This window comes from Apium graveolens, chromosome 2 (genome assembly GCF_009905375.1).
Source record: "Apium graveolens cultivar Ventura chromosome 2, ASM990537v1, whole genome shotgun sequence".
NCBI classification, from domain to species: domain Eukaryota; kingdom Viridiplantae; phylum Streptophyta; class Magnoliopsida; order Apiales; family Apiaceae; genus Apium; species Apium graveolens.
This window is the reverse complement of record NC_133648.1, coordinates 297,813,996-297,819,924: the sequence shown is the minus strand read 5'-3', so window position 1 is coordinate 297,819,924 and position 5,929 is coordinate 297,813,996. Positions and strand designations below refer to the sequence as shown.

The 5,929-nt window shown below is 39.6% G+C and overlaps 1 non-coding gene across 1 annotated transcript; it reads left to right on the top strand.

Moving 5' to 3' along the window:
• The first annotated feature begins 1,141 nt into the window (after window positions 1-1,141).
• Window positions 1,142-1,248, top strand: LOC141709248 (small nucleolar RNA R71). The gene has a single exon (XR_012569835.1). It is a non-coding gene; the product is annotated as a small nucleolar RNA R71 (small nucleolar RNA).
• The last annotated feature ends 4,681 nt before the right edge of the window (window positions 1,249-5,929 follow it).

Here is a 5,929-nt window from a genome sequence, read left to right as displayed (position 1 = left end):
GCTCGGTATTTATTCTAGAGCTTAAGCAAACGGTATGTTGATGTACAACTTCTTAAAAACTTCCAGAAACTTGGCAAATTTCTTATCTAACTTCTGCTTCTGAAGTCTTTTAGGATATGGCGGAGGTGGATAAACTTGTTTATCCCCTATATTACCCTCAGTAGGATTGTTTGTAATAACTTTCTTCTTCAATTCCACCTCAGCATCCTTCTGCACAACTTTTTCAGCTACAATCTCATTTTATGGAATTGGCAAGGATGCAGACGCACCTGCATTCTGGACAGAATTTTCAGACTCTTCGTCTTGCTGAATTTGGGGGCTTGCGACCTTCCCAGACCTCAATGTGATGGCGTTCACCTGTTCTTTAACTTCCTTCTTGCCTGTATTGGCTTCTATATCACTAGGAAGCATTCTTGCTGGTTGATTCAATAAGGCGTTAGCAATTTTCCCTATTTGTTTCTCCAAAGTCTTGATAAAAATAGCCTGGATTTGGCATATAAGATCCTGGTTTTTGCACATAAGCCGAAACTCCTCCAATTCAGATTTTTTATTCAAATATAGACCTGCACCTCCATGAGTTTGTTGTTGAAGTTGGAGTTGTTGTCTTGGTGCATATTGCGGTTGTTGAAAACCAGGAGGGTTGAATTGCTTTGATGTATACTGCTGATAAGGCTATTACATCGCATTCTGATTTTTGCTCCAGCTGAAGTTAGGATTATTCCAGTTGTCAGGATGATAAGTGTCTGGAACTGGTTGTTGCGATCACTGAAAGTTGCTCACAAACTGAGCTGATTTACTAGATATAGCGCATTGCTCCGTCACATGCGAACCTGCACACAACTCACAAACACTGGTTATCTGATTAACACCATAGTTAACCAGAGAATCGATCTTTATAGACAAAGCCTTTAGTTGAACAGTGATAGCCGTAGCGGTATCCACTTCAAGAACTCCTACTACCTTGCCTTGTGGCAATCTCTGGGTTGGATACTGATAATCATTAGCAGCCATCAGTTCAATTAGATCATAAGCTTCCTTATAGCTCTTTTCCCATAATGCTCCACCTGATGCTGCATCGAGCAAGGGTCTTGACTGTGCTCCCAAACCGTTATAGAAGCAATTGATGATCATCCAATCAGGCATTTCATGATGAGGACACTTTCTAAGAATCTCATTGTAGCGATCCTAAGCTTCACATAGAGATTCTCCCAATTGTTGCACAAATTGAGTAAGAGCATTCCTGATTGCAGTTGTCTTCGCCTTAGGGAAGAATTTAGTGAGAAAATTTTGAGCAAGATCTTCCCAAGTAGCAATCGAACCAGCTGGTAGAGAGTGTAACCAACTCTTAGCCTTGTCCCTCAGAGAGAATAAGAACAGTCTCAATTTCACCGCATCTTCAGACACACCATTGAACCTGAAGGTGTCGCAGATCTCTATGAAATCCCTAATTTGCGTATTGTGATCTTCCGTTAGAGAACCCCCAAACTGGACTGAATTATGTACCCATTGAATCATGTCAGGCTTGATTTCAAAGGTATTAGCCGCGATTGTTGGCCTGATAATGCTAGATTGAATGTCATTGATCTTGGGCTGAGAAAAATCTATCAACGCTTTCGTTGGTGCTGCTGAATCTCCCATTGTAATGAGTACCTGAAACACAAACAAGTAAACCATGAAAGTAAAAGAATCCGATTCAATGAACTTTAATGACCACTGATATCAAGCACATAAACTAAAAATTAACACCGAGTTACCAAATGGCTTGCTCAAAAGTTCTTAACTAAATTCTTTCCTACGGAGAAGACTGCGGAAATTAGAAACTCACTTACTTAATTTGCTCAGCAATCTGGATAATCTTTATATTAGGCTTGGGATCTCCATAAAGAGATGCTTATAAAGTTTCCTCATCATGGGATGCCTGACTGGATGATAATTAACTGCTTCTATGATGGTTTAGGTGCTACTTCTAGAACCATGCTTGATGCAGCATCAGGAGGAGCCTTGTGGGCTAAAAGCTATGATGAAGCTTATGAATTGATTGAACTGATGGCTGCGAATGAATACCAAAATCCTATTCAGTGACTATCTCGGGGCAAGGTAGTAGGAATTCTGGAGTTAAATATTGCTACTGCCATGGCTGCTCAGCTTAAGGCTTTGACGATGAATGTGGATTCTTTGGCTAATTATGGAGTTAATCACATCACTAGTATATGTGAGCTTTGTGCTAGTGCCCATGAGACGGAACAGTGTGCTATTTCTAGTGAATCAGCTCAGTTTGTGAACAACTTTCAGAGGTCGCAGCAGCCTGTGTCAGCCACCTATCATCCTAACAACTGCAAGCATCCTAACTTAAGTTAGAGCAATTCTCAGAATGCGGTTCAACAGCCTTATCAGCAGTATCCAGCAAAGCAGTACAACCCTCCTGGTTTCCAGAAACCGCAATATACACCAAGGAAACAACTCCAGCTGCAATAGTCTAATGAAAAATCCGAATTGGAGGAGTTGAGGCTCATGTGCAAGAGCCAAGCGGTTTCTATCAAGACCTTGGAAAATCAAATTGGACAAATTACCAATTCCTTGCTAAATCGTTAACCTAGTACACTCCATAATGACACTGAATTGCCAGGAAATAGGAAAGCTAAGGAGCAGGTAAAGGCAATTACATTGAGGTCTAGGAAGGTTGCAAATCCCGAACACTCTCAAGTTTCGGATGAAGAAGCGGTGACTGAAGAAGAAGTGCAGAAGGAAGATGAAGTGGAACTAAGGAAGACTACTGTTGAATACACTCCTCCTGAGGGTAATACAGGGGATAAGCAGATCTATCCTCCACCTCCTTTTTCTAAGAGGCTTCATAAGAAAAAGCTGGATAAGTAGTTTGAGAAAATTCTGGAGGTGTTCAAGAAACTTCATATCAACATACCTTTCGCTGAAACTCTTGAACAGATGCCTAGTTATGTGAAGTTTATGAAAGGTATTCTTTCTCATAAAGTGAAGCTTGATGACTTAGAGACTGTTGCTCTCACGGAGGAATACAGTGTTGTACTGCAACAAAAGTTGCCTCCGAAGCTTAAAGATCCTGGAAGCTTCACTATTCCTTGCACCATTGGAAAAGTGTCATTTGACAAATGCTTGTGTGACTTGGGAGCTAACATCAATCTGATGCCCTTGTCAATCTTCAAGAAGTTGGACTTACCTGATCCAAAGCCTATTTATATGACCTTGCAGTTGGCCGATCGTTCTATTACATACCCACGAGGCATTGTGGAGGATGTTTTGGTCAAGGTCGATAAACTCATATTTCCTGCTGATTTTGTAATTCTTGATTTCGAGGAGGATAAGAAGATTTCCATAATCTTGGGAAGACCATTATTGGCTACTGGTCGAACCTTGATTGATGTGTAGAAGGGTGAGCTTACTATGTGAGTGCTGGATCAGGATGTGACTTTCAATGTGTTCAATGCCATGAAATTTCCAACTGAAAATGAGGAGTGCTTAAAAGTAGAGTTGGTTGATTCTTTGGTTACTGCGGAACTTGATCAATTGCTAAGGTTTGATGCCTTAGAGAAGACCTTATTGGGGAATTCAGATAGTGAAGATGACGAAGGTGATGAGCAGTTGCAATATTTGAATGCTTCTCCCTGGAAGCGAAAGCTGGATATGCCTTTTAAATCTTTTAGAATGGAGGAACTGAAAAAATCACCAAAACGCCTCAAGCCATCTATTGAGGAAGCCCCTACACTTGAACTTGAACCATTGCCTGAACACTTAAGGTATACTTTTTTAAGTGATGCATCTACTTTGCCTGTTATTATTGCATCTGACCTTTTAGGTAGTGATGAGGAGAAGCTCTTAAGAATTATGAGAGAGTTCAAATCGGCAATTGGATGGACTATAGCAGATATTAAGGGAATCAGCCATTCTTATTGCATACATAAAATTCTTCTAGAGGAAGGAAGCAAGCCTACTGTTGAGCAATAAAGAAGGCTTAATCTGATCATGAAAGAAGTTGTGAGGAAGGAAATTCTCAAATGGCTAGATGCAGGGATCATCTATCCCATTTCTGACAGTTCTTGGGTGAGGCCAGTTCAGTGTATGCTTAAGAAAGGAGGTATCACCGTCATTGCTAATATGAAGAATGAGCTCATTCCTATTCGAACAGTCACGGGTGGAGAGTTTGCATGAACTACAGAAAGCTGAACAAGGCTACAAGGAAGGATCACCTCCCTCTTCCTTTTATTGATCAGATGTTTGACAGATTGGCTGGGTATGAGTACTACTGTCTTCTGGATGGCTATTCGGGCTATAATCAGATTTATATTGCTCTAGAAGATCAGGAAAAGATTATTTTCACTTGTCCATTTGGTACTTTCGCCTTCCAAAGAGTTTCTTTTGGTTTGTGTGAAGCACCTACCATATTTCAAAGATGCATGATGGCTATCTTCTCCGACATGATTGGTCAGAATGTGGAGGTGTTTATGGATGATTTCTCTGTGTTTGGTGATTCTTTTGATGAGTGCTTGCAGAATCTTGGTGCAGTTCTTAAAAGGTGTGTTGAGACCAATCCGACTGTAACACCCCCAAATCCGGGGTCGGGGATTCGGGTTGTCACGAGTTCCATTTCCCTTATCAATACTTAATCTTAACAGTCAACCAACTACTGTGTACTGTGACCCCACAATATACACACACACACACCACAAGTTATAGTCTCAGAGATGAATACCAAAAATCACACAAGTCATTTTATTCCACAATTATAAGTCATTACACCTCAAAAGGGTTTCTGAATAAATTTACATATTCTTTGCCATTATTATAATTCATAATATACATAAGTCTGGTACATCAAAAGTTGAAAGCCTAGCCTACTGGTAGCTCCTACCTCAGCTACAACGGCATCAACGCCTACAGGAAACTGCAGAACGTTTCCTATCCGCTCACAAATTGGGAGCTTGGTCCTGTTCATCTTGTCTATCTGTTGTTGTGTGATGAAAGAAGAAAGCAAGGGTGAGCAACAAGCCCACCGAAATAATATGTATAACAATATATGAGCATTCTCATAGTACTCAAGAAAGTCTTGGTTAAGAAGAAATGAACCAAGTTGATATCTTAACGCGACCAAGTCGCAAAATATTCAGTATATATGTATATATATATACTTTTCAAAATCTTGGAAGTCCTCTTCCATGCATAATATACAAAGAGTTCCAGTTTATAACTGTATAAAAATATCGTTGCAAGGTGATCTCATATATCTAACCTTGTCTCAACGTTTTTGTGAAAATCTTTGTCATGCATAAGATAATCATTAACCATATATAAGTTGAAAAGATGAAGTTACAAGATACTCCAATATACTTATATCTTTTCCGAATACTACTTGAACTACCACCGTTCAAGTTATAATTAGTTTCAAAAGTTCATCACACTGATGAGACTACAAGATAAGACTTGAATAGATTCAATCTTTGAAATATCATTATAAATAATGAAGTTACGAGATACTTCATTAAGTCCTGATATATATATATACACACCTATATATATACATTTCATACACTCCTTGAAAACCTCTGTTATGAAAATTATAAATAGAGTTGTAATATCCAATGAATTTGGAAAGGAGAAAACCTTGGCATAAACCTGATATCTTGCTGATCAGGCAAAGATACCAATAAGTAACCTTTTCTACTAGTAGATGGACGAATTCCCCATTGGTCATTACCCTGGCCGCAATAGGACCTTATGCTGGACTGCCACTCAGCCATTTACGCATTTGATGGACTCCCACTGAGCCACTTACACTTTCATGGACGCCCACTGAGCCCATGTTGCTTATGCCGACTCAAATAGATGAACTTACTTCCCGAACGATGGGCAAGTAATCAAGATATTTCTCAAAATAGCAACCTCGTTGCGAATGTAAAAT